General features: G+C 39.8%; 1 long non-coding RNA gene across 1 annotated transcript in view; it reads left to right on the forward strand.

Moving 5' to 3' along the window:
• Positions 1 to 11,396, forward strand: part of LOC142140217 (uncharacterized) — a 36,591-nt gene extending 25,195 nt beyond the window's left edge. The window contains exon 3 of the long non-coding RNA XR_012688340.1: positions 10,906 to 11,396. This is a non-coding gene — a long non-coding RNA (uncharacterized LOC142140217). The remainder of the gene's footprint in view (positions 1 to 10,905) is intronic.
• Positions 11,397 to 11,850: the final 454 nt, after the last annotated feature.

Here is an 11,850-nt window from a genome sequence, read left to right on the forward strand (position 1 = left end):
CCAGCCCCAACCTATTTCCCTCCCTCCAAACAGCCCCAACAGAAAATTAAGAGCATTTATGTATAATAAACATACCTATTTCCTGCAACTGTCACTGCCATTAGGTCCTGTCACCCCATCTTAATTTAATAGGCCCCACTATTAAATTAAATAGCCCACCAATAAATTAAATTGCCTCACCATCATCCCACAAATAAAATAGCACCCATTAAATAATTAGCCCCCAACTAAACTTCACCATTAAATTAATAGCCTACCTCCCACCCATGTACTATTAAGACAACTCCACTTCTCTCCCTCATAGCACACATTATATTTAAAAATAAACACTCCCTCACACATTATACCAGTCCACCCTCCTTCCATGCACACAGTATAGTGGGTCCCCCTCCCATTTCATTCACACAGTATAGCAGGCCAAGCCCCCCTCCCCCGTCACTCACATACCATAGCAGGCCCACCCTCCCCTGTCACTCACACAGTATAGCAAGCCCCCCCTCCCCTGTCACTCACACAAATAGCAGGGCCCCCCTTCCCTGTCACTAGCACAAATAGCAGGGACCCCTCCCCTGTCACTAGCACAAATAGCAGCCCCCCTCCCCTGTCACTAGCACAAATAGCAGCCCCCTCTCCCCTGTCACACAATAGCAGCCCCCCTCCCCTCTCACTCACACAAATAGCAGGGTCCCCCCTCCCCTCTCACTCACACAAATGGCAGCCCCCCTCCCCTGTCACTCACACAAATAGCAGGGTCCCCTTTCATTCACACTTACCTTATTGCTGCAGCGCTGGAGACTCCTCTCTGCCTAGCTCTGTTCTCACATGCTTGGTGTGCGATCAAAAGCAAAACAGGAAGTAGTGTGCGTGGAACACACGCTACTTCCTGTTTTCCCTGAGGAGAGGCCAGCCACCCACTGCCAAACTGACCCCCACGTCCGGCACCTGGACCCGGCCCTCACCGTCACCCATCGAGGACACAGGAATCATTTTGTAGCTCTGCCCACCACAGAAGAGGGTGGAGCTATCTGTCATCAGGGCCTACCGGTGGATTTTCTCGTTCCCCCCGGCAGCCCAGTGCGACGCTGTATATGTATTTATTCGACCACTGTGTATATATATTTATGTAACATTTAATTATTTCTTATTTTATAACGCTAATATCATTATAATATTAATAGTAATGGGACCAACAAATAAATGTTCATTTTATGCCACACAATAGTGCCCCCAGTTCATAATATGCCGCACAGTTGTTCCCCAGATTATGTTATCCCTCGTAATTGTGCCCCCAGTTCATTATTCCACATAGTTGTGCCCCCAGTCATATTCTGCCTCTTAGTTATGCCCCCAGTTATATTCTGCCAGGTGGATTAACTCACATTGCAATGCCATGGACTTGCAAATTGTGAATTGCCTATTTTGTGGGCTCCCTCCCCATCTCATCACATTCACAGGAAGTGAGCAGATCCTTCAGCCCCTTCAACATCACAAATGCTTATATGAGTTGCTCTTCATCAATAAGGATTAGGAATCTCATTAACCATTTTATACCACTATTGTTCTCTCCTGAACTTTACCAGGCAGTCAGGCACTAGCTCTGCTGAGGAGGACCGCAGGTGGAGAGAATCCTGGTACGTGCCCACCTCCTGGCCAATCCGAGCATCATTGAACTGTGGATAAACCTACATTGTGGGAAATTTGGAACAATAAAAAAGATCTGCAGAAAAGACTTCAGGGTGTGATCCAGGATTTATTGAGCTTGGAGTAGAGTTTAGTGTCTCACCAACTCCATCATGGTTTCTGCACCAGTTTCTGTGACTAAGACGCAATTGTGGTATGCATGCTGTCTATCCATCTTCCTGCCAAGATCTCTGCCACATCTAGAGTTGCTCATGGATCTGTTCACCTGGTGAGCCTGTTGGATCAGGGAGACTGAGTTTCAGATCCCTACCCAGTCAGTAGCCAAGCGGCCGATATTGTCAAGCAAGAAGAGGATCGCTGTGACAGCTTGGCTAGGAGATTGTTCTCAGATAGATTCGGCAGACCTGAATGATTTGTTGGCATGGTGACCTCCTCAACACCCTTCCTCTCGACTATAGCTTGTTCAAGGTCCTAACATAATTTGGTTTGTGTACAACAAAAACTGTTTCTCTTCATAACAGGTTTGGTTTTATACCACTGGGGCATGTACTGAGTGTTATTTAGAGTGTGGTGATCACTTGGGGGTTGATTTGAAGTATCTTACTTAGTTTGGCCACTAATTGCAATTGATGTTCATCTTTTGTAATAAAGACACAGTTGTATTATTCCTATCTCTTTATGTGATCCTGATTCCCTAGATATCAGGACTTCCCTCTGGGTTCCCTTCCTAATGTCCTGGTATCATCACACAGCCGCAACCAATAGAACTGAAAGCAGATTGAGACGAATCCTTGCGTACCGTGCATGAGCAGTTTGAAAAATTGCTTTTTTTTACGCTTACATGAGACCCACAATGTCTGTACAGTCCCAGGTTTAGAACATTTGTTGTCAAATATTTTAGCCCCTTATTTTTTTTTTATAATGTTAATCAACTTTACACTGCTTTATCTCTTTTTTTGGTATGTTGGGTATAACCTTCAGTATTTGTTCTTATGATTAAGCTGCATACTTGAATAGAATGTGCTAACAATTAGCAGGTACCATTTGCCGCTGAGCACATGAATCTACACACATTATGTGGTGACTAGTTTGTTAACCCCATCATGACCAGGGGTAAATGATACCTTCATGATAAGTAGGACAAGAGTTATGATTATCAAAAACTAATAATTAGAGTCCATTTGAGCCTCTAGTCATAGAGGGGCTCATGTAGTGTTGGACGCAAACAACGTTTTCTGCGTATAATATGCTTTTTTACTTCCACAAAGCAGTAGTTATGGTTGCGGCCTATTGCTTATGGCCGCTTGCAGCCCCTTGCAACTGAAGAAGTGGATCGGTGGAAGGAGGGGGTGTGTTGGGGGCAAATGCAACATATGTGGACTGAGATTTAGTTGCACGTGCACCTCTCAGGAGACTGGAAACTTGCGGGTACTTGATCACTAGTGTAAGTTACAAACTGATAGCGATAACAGTCAGATTAGCTTCATCTGGCTCAACATACTTTTGTAAAATGTGTCTTTTTGGTCTGCGTATTAGACAAAAATTGCGTCCAACTCTACATGAGGCCCAGAGTGAAGCCAGAAATAAAGGTATGTAATGATTTTCTGAATCCCCATCATCACAAACCTACATATGTGGGCGAAAGTCGATTATCTGCAGTAAGTACAAAAATACATAATATGATAATTGTAGCACTGGTGACCCGAGCAGGCCGCACATGCGCGTTAGATACCTCACCTGCAGGTAGAGAACAGCATCTCCCAGCATGCAGTGGGGAAGGAGGAGCTGGTGACGTAGTAGTTACTAACGGCACTTAGAGATTCTAAGGGGTATATTCAATTGGCTGTGTTCCAGTTAAAAGTAACGCGGCGTTCTTACCGTTATTACGGTAATAGTGCGCGCAATTACCGTTATTATGGTACTTCTAATGCTGGCTTCTAACGCCGGCCTTTTGCTCGCAGCTCCCTGAGCAGCGAGCAGAAAGCCGGGTTGAAATGACCGTAATAACGGTAATATTTTTAACCCGGTGGTACTTCGGGGGGAATTGAATTTCCCCCTATGAGGGCAGCAGTTGGAAGAGGAGAAGGAGCACAGAGGAGAGCAAACAGTACTGAACAAGGGCTATGGTGGCGATGAGACAGACCAGCGATGTATAGACAGAGGAGGATGCCATAACTAAAGGCACTATGAGCTGGACTTAGGGGAGAGATATGACAGAGGAGCAAAGAGAGAGAGAACGTCTGATAAGTACTAATGTTTCTTATACTGTATATGTTATTGGACTGAACCATATATGTTAGTTAGATAGGGTTGTGGTGAGGAGCCCTGAAGACAGTTACCTTACACCCTTGTGCAGGACTGATATACTATTATAAGGTGAGGATAGGGATAGTTAGCTAGGGTGATTGGACTGAGTCAAATCAAGAGAAAACTGTAAAAGTGTCCAGTTATTCATGTAACATTTACAAAGAGGAGATCTTTGTTTGGCAAAGAAATTATTATATGGATGTCACCGTTTGCTATATCTGCTAAAGAAAGTCAGTAAAGAACTGGAGGAAGAAGAAAACTGACATCATTGTAGATATCACCAAAGCACAAAAATTCAACCGGGCACAAATGAAAGAGTGTGATTTAACTGAGAATTGTCAATAAAATTATTGTAGTGAATTCTAAAGTCAGGAGTTAAGTGGATTGGGACATTGTCTGGCACTTCAGACTGCAAACTGCTTTATATTGGAGCTGAAATAAGAACGGGCCTATATTACATCTACCTTATGATAAAGCTGCACATCCATATAGATATATATGTAAGTGATTCAGACAGAAATCTGAATTTAGCTTTATATCAATATTTTAGTACAGCAAGTATTATATAAGTGATAATAGAGATACCTCTAGTATATAATATACCAGAGAGATCTGTTTTAGTCGTTATGTACCAAATGTCATAGCATGCTTATTGTTAAGTTTATAGGATTGTATTGTTTACATTATGGTAATCTATTTTATATAAAATTCTAAATTCAATTCAGTGTGATATGATTTTATGTGTGTGCCTGTGGTCCAGAAAAGGGGGGCGAAGATTTACTTAGTCTCCCTCTGGTGTTGCTTAATCCATGACACTACCCAACGAAAACCCTGGTGTGATTTGACTAAGGTGGAAGCACTGCGCTACCATTGACGAGAGAATGTTCAGACCACCCATAGACATGACACACACATTTATACGCCTACATACACGCCCTAGCACTACAAAGGGGTGTTATATATGCTGTGAACTTTGTATTTATGTATAAGAATAAAACATTATATTAACAATAAATTAAATTACAATATAAGTACTCCCCACACATAGGTTAAAAATGGAAATGACACCTATTCCACTAAAAATTTTACTCTTTGAGGATTCTGGTATCTAAATTAGTTATTTGAGAGTTAGTAAACTGGAGGGAACTTTCAAACTTGAGAGGTCCATTTCTTTTTTTCATAAATGTGTGAAAAGTTTTGTCATTGCAAGTTTAAAGAGGATTAACTGAAATGATCTCTTTTACTTTTTGATGTATTATTATTCTTTATGACTATAAATGGTGTGATGTGACTCACCTTTCCCCCTTTTATCCCCATATCCCCTTTTACGCTATTTTCTTCTAAATTGTCCTTTTCTAGATGGATATATAGGCATGTATCAAAAAAATATTAATTAGCTCAAAGCAGTTCACTTTGGTTCCTAAAAGCAAGTTAATAGAATTTTGAATTAAGGTGAATTTTGATATTTTGTGGCACTTATAGCTGTTAGTAGTAGTATTTGTCTAATATGTTAATGTGCACACAAAAGATTTATCAGTAGTGTGCATGTGTCTATGAAAATTAAATAAACATTTTCTCAATTTACAGTAATCTAAAGTATATCTCTCAAACATCTCCTTCGATATTTGAAATGATTTATGTGTATGGTTTTTGCAGAATGTTTTATTTTTATTTTTTAAATTTGAAATGGAAACTTAGAATTTTTGAGTTTAGTCATCTTTAAAGGTGTTGAGCTCCATCTTTATTGTAGGTGCAGAGAAATTACACATTTCAATGGATTAAACACACTTTGAAAAATAATGTTTAAAGGGAGTAGGTTCTCAAGGCCGAATACATAACACAATTGGATTGAAGCTGATAGCCAGGACTAGATGTGCAAGGTTCACATCAAGTTCTGGATCAAATTCTTTGGCAAGTATACCCAATACAGCCAGCCAGTTGTGATAGGTATTGTGGTTTACCTGGAAATGTCCACCCCCTTTAATGATTAGTATTATCTATACATAAGTGCAGGTTCACCCATTTTTTTTTTATTTTTTTTTTCCAATTTTTTACAGGCTTATCAAATAATTTTAGTTAAGTCACCATTTTCATATAATTTATTTATATGCAAAAGACTAAATGGTAGGAAAATTAGCATGATGAACTAATCTATTTTGCATTGGTACAAGGGTTACAGTTTGTTATGCTGTATTAATTTCAATACACCAACTATAATTATTACTCCTAATAACATACCTGAAAGATTAGCTTTTCTAAAATAATCACTTTTTGTGTAGTATCCTTTCTTACCTAACCTTAATATCTTACAATATTCTTCTTACTTTCTACCTTTCCTTCTCAAATTATTGGTATTGATAGGAACCTGTGGGCCCTACACTGGTTGATCTCGACACTAGGAAAACCCTGTTAATGGATTATAGGACAGGAGCGCACGCAGGATTTTTAAGGGGGGTGTCCATCAAAGAAGCATCCGCGGCGGTGCTGTATACAATACAGAACTACCGTGGAGGCTTCTTTGACAGTGCAGTGGCTGCTGGATAGTACAGGGACACTTCTTTAGCGGAGGGGAGGGGTTTCTGAAGACCCAGAAACCCCCACTGCGTGCGCCACTGTAGATGGAGATTCAATTAACTGCAAAGTGCTGCAGGACACTCACGCGATGTGCCCCTTGTGCGCACTTCTGGTTAATACGGTACTGACATCATCACTTATTTTTGCTCAAAAACTTTCAGGACAGACATCGCTACGGAGCCTCATCGCACAATGCTCCCGCTGCACGTTGCATAGAATTCAATCTCTCACATACAGTCTATTTTAGATCTATATTATAAAAATAAACTCAAAGAATGTGTAAATAACAATATAGAAGTCAACTTAATACTGACTTCTTCAGTATTTTTTTGTATGCTGCATGTTTTCCAAAATTTGGTAAGAAATTGCAGATTTCAGTTGATATTGAATAGATTGACCTTCGTACATTGTGTGCTGGCAACTTTGTTAACACCTTCATGACCAGGAGTACATTATATCTTCATACGAAAACATATTTTACAGTTTTGCGCTTACACCAAAAATAAATTGTGTGACCTAGTGAATTTTACATTTCACATTTTTCTCAGGGCAGAGAACACTTTATATAGCTAGGATAGTGGAGTAAATATATGTTTTTATTTTAAAAGCATTAAAAATACACATACAGAAAAATGTGCATTTCCATAATTTTTTATAAAGCTATTTCGGTCCAATTAGAGAAGCCTTAAAAAGTTACACTAAAAATGAATCAGCTAGCTCTCCGAAGTATAGGGATAGCAGATATACTTTATGCACAGTATGGCAAAGTTTTTTTCCTTTTTCAATCAGAATCCCTATTGCCAATATTGAGAGATTATGTGTAACTTGGATCTAAGAACCGCTGGCATGTCAGCCACTGCTAGATCAAAGTTACACTGAATTAGTAACTATAGGCCAGTGTTAGCTAACCTGTGAAACTCCAGGTATTGTGAAACTACAAGTCTCAGCATACCCTTCCAGCAATAAGCTGCTATATATTGGCAAAGCATGCTGGGACTTGTAGTTTCACAACACCTGGAGTGTCAAAGGTTAACCAACACTGCTATAGGCAGAAGACATTTGAGAAAGTTTTCTCTCATTACACCAGTGGCTTCACTTTATTCAAGAAAATCCCTGATGATGTCATTGTTGTAGGGTTTCTTGTGATCAATGGGGAAGCCTGGCCACTCAACCGGAAACTATGGCTGTCACTGCATCAAAATTCGCTGCTGTAAATGTACAGTTTGGTGTCGAAAACGGGTTGAACATTAATTTTTTAAGGCATTTATAGGGTGACCTAAAAGGTCAGAGTATATCTTGCAATTAGTCTCGCAGAACTGTATCATGGGTAGTCATTAAAGTGTTGTAGTGTTAGAGAACTTTAAAGGTTCTCAATTCTGCTAAAAAGAAAACATTAAAATAACCTTAAAAATACAATTAAAAACAAAAATGTTTAAGTGAAAAAAAACAAAAGAATTGAAAGCTACTCTTGTTTTCCCTACATCTTTCTATGGCACTGGAAAAACATATGACACATTCTTCATAACGGTCACACACTGAAGCAAACTCTCTAAAATAGCACTAGTCCTCCCAACTGTCACTATTTCCCATACATAAACCAAAAATGCTTATGCACATAGGTGTATTACAGGCAGAACAAATAGTTATCTCTAAGGTATTCCCGATAAAACAAAGATAACATAATATCGGGAGGGGGAGATTAGATCTCCTGGGACAGTATTATACAAATTAACCCTGGGTGTAAAAGGATTAATATCCTAACAAGTAAAAGTTGCTAAAATATCAAACATACTTCATTCACTATGGGTAAGATGTCTTGTGAAAACAACAAGACTTCATAATTTTGAAAATGAATTTGGTTCCTGAACCTAAATTAATTTTATCAAAGGAAATATCAAAATAATGCACAGTCAATCTTTTTGACAGGCCCATCTTTTTGTCCCCGAAGATCGCTGGTAGTCATATTTCTGACAGTGGATATGCTGACACTTATACTGTCGACACCAAAATGGTGACAGGGTTAATGTCGACACATCCATGCTGTCTAAACGCAGAAAATGCAGACAGTTTGTTTGTCGAAAGTAGTAATGTCGACAGTCACAATGTCTGCATTAAACAAGCAATGCTGGCAATTCCGGCGGCTATACAGCCACCAGACCCGACGGCTCAAATTAGTTATAACACATAAATAAAAACAGTAATAAAGCTTACACAACCCTGCTCCAAACCCCCCCCCCCCCACCCCTGCTCCCAACCAAAACAGATAAAACTACTGACAGTTGGCAGACCCAGCAGCAATACAACTGCTGGACCCACAAGCTGCTGGCACACAAAGGGTTTAAAAAAAAAAGTGAACGTGTCTCCTCGTTCCCAAATTAGATTAAGCCTAGTGCTGGTACTAGCAAAATCAAGGGGACAAAAGTGGGGGGCCCCCCGATGTTTTCTTGAACCAGCACTAGGCTTTGCCAGCCTGGGCTGGTGACACTCTAGCAGGGAGACCTGCAGCGTTGGGCCCCCCTGTCATAATGACAACCAGCCACAGGCTGGTCCCCACGGGGCTGGATTCCCTAGTCTGAAAAAAATGCTCCCCCCCAACGGTACCCATCATTGTACTGAAACCAAAAGGGATCACCACACACAACCCTGGGGCAGTAGGTGAGGGGTAATAAATTTGTTTATAATGTTTGAACACCATTGTGTATTGGTGCGCTATAGTTCCAAGGGTCCGCTGTGTCCTGTAGAGCACCAACCCAGATTTTAAATAAACCACACTCATTTTTTTTACCACTAAATTTCTTAAAAATCAAAAATCCCAGTAATACTCACCAGTATCTGTGTTCTTCAGTTGTAAATGATACAATCTTGAAAGCTTTACAAAAATACCTCATAAAAGTATTCCTAGTGTCCTTTGTTGTCCATAAAAAAAAACTAGCAAAATGAATCCAAGGGTGTTAATTTTTAATTCCATCTCACTAGGGAATTTAGCCCTGTGCTGGTTGTCATTATGGCAGGGAGGGCCCATGATTCGGGTTCCCCTACTATATAGTGCCACCAGCCCCAGCTGGCAAAGTCTAGTGTTTGTTGTAGTAAAATGGGGGGGACCCCTTGCTTTTTGTTCCCCTGATTTTGCTGGTATTAGATTAATCCTAGTGCTGCCAGCCTAATGCTGATTGGGGAGGGGGGGCATGCTCGTGTTTTTTTTAACCTTTTGTGTGCCGGTGGCTCCAGGGTCTGGCGCTGTAGTACCGCCTGGTCCCAGCACAAGTTTTTATGTTTTTTTTGTGAGGGGTGGGGGTGTTTAAGCTTGTTTTACTATTTTTATTTATGTGTTATAACTGTTTTGTGCAGGCGGGTCCTGGCATTGCTGGTTTAATGCAGACATTGTGCATGTCGACATTAATACTGTTGGCAGACACTATGGGCCTGATTCATTAAGAAGAGTAAAGCAAAAAAATAAGTAACTTTGCACCTTGGCAAAAACGTGTTGCATTGGAGAGGGCGGTAAATTTAAAATGTGATGGCAGATTTATAATTGGGGAAGGCATGTCTTAGATCAACTTTAAATCTCAGTGTACAAATAAAGCTATCAAGTATTTGTGTGTTACATGAAAAAACAGCCAGTATTTAATTTATGTGCAAAATAATAAACTAATTTGCACCCATTGAATAGTAACATGGTTTTGTCCAGGAGAAAACTCACTTTTTTTTCCCTTACTTTCCTTAATAGATGAGGCCCAATGTCTACAGTGTGTAGACAGCATGGATGTGTCAACATTAACCCTGTCACCATTTTGGTGTCAACAAGATAAGTGTCAGCATATCCACCACCGGAAATTCGTACCCAACCAGGGGCAAACGCAGGATTTTTAGAGAGGGGCTTCCACGCCATGCCGCCAATGGGCATGACCAATATGCATAGGGCTCTGTCTATAAGTTTAGACAGTGCTTGGCTGTTCTCCAACTCTTCCTATTCCCATCATATACACCGGCAATTCCTATCCCTATCATATACAAGGGGCAAGCCACTTTAATCATACAGGGCCCCAGGCTGGGAGGCGGGTTTCTAGGCACCAGGAACGCCCCACTGGGTGCGCTCCACCAACCCCCAAAGATACCTTATGCTAATTTAGTTGAGGTCTACAATATGCAGGAAAGCTGATGGAACTTATCATTTGTGCTGTTGGTCACATCCACCATATAAAGCACACACTGTAATGCTTCTTAATTTATCATTTATAATTTATTAATTCTTAATTCATAAACATACATCTAAATGGAACTGTAAATCACTTTTGTAAGCAAGTAACAGTATACATAATAACACATACAATAACAGTTGTACAGGAGTCATGTACTAAATTAATTTATTTATTTTTATTGCAGATGGAGACATTTTGGAAATATTGGCTTGTCTGTTCCATAAAAGCTCTGAAACTGTCAAAGAAGCAACAGCTAATATTTGTGAGATCTAGAGCAATTTTTTAGTAAATATTTATTGTGAAGATACAACATTACTCTATCAGTGACCATTAGTAGTTTATAAGCACCTCAGATTTCAGATTGTATGAATAATAAGCAGACCAAATAGGATGATCCAACAAAAATCTCAATTTCAGCAGAAGAAGAACATGTAATCATGCTATATTTAATATTTTTTCCGTCTTAAAATCAAATCAGGTCTCAAGATGCGTTTCAATTTAAATCTGAGTGTAAGTACGCTCTTGTTAAACAGTACTTGCCTTACATCTACAGACAGAACACTCTGCAGTACACACACAGGTGTAGGTGCAATATAAGATCACAGCAGAATATATACAAAACAATAATATTATAATATAAATGAATAACTCTTAAAAGTATAATCATTAATAAAAATATGAATTTAAGAAATAAAGGTCTATGTTCAATTTTTAAATACTTAAAAATGCTTTTAAAGCGTACATACAATAATTGTCTATAGTCTATCTTGCATACACATGTTCTGTGTTATCTAGGGCACATATATATGTAGTTTTTAAAAAAAAGACTATGGCATGTCAGTCATCACTATCAGTTGGCACATACACCTGGGATGCGCTGGTGCAAATCATATGGCTGAAACCAACCATACTTACGAAAAACCCAAGGCTTGAATCAACCGCATCTGCATTGGAAGGCCCTCAGCACACCCTTACTGTACATGGCCTATGTTAGTCCTCCCCTTCCTTCCCCCTATCCGCCCCTCAAGTTATAGGCTGTAAGGGTCATTTATGTTCAGATGTAACGGTCTGGAGACTGGATTGGAGTCCGATGAGAAGAAGGAGAGCAGACCACTAAAGGTTAGTTAAT

This window comes from Mixophyes fleayi, chromosome 2, assembly GCF_038048845.1.
Source record: "Mixophyes fleayi isolate aMixFle1 chromosome 2, aMixFle1.hap1, whole genome shotgun sequence".
In the NCBI taxonomy this organism is placed as follows: Eukaryota; Metazoa; Chordata; class Amphibia; order Anura; family Limnodynastidae; genus Mixophyes; species Mixophyes fleayi.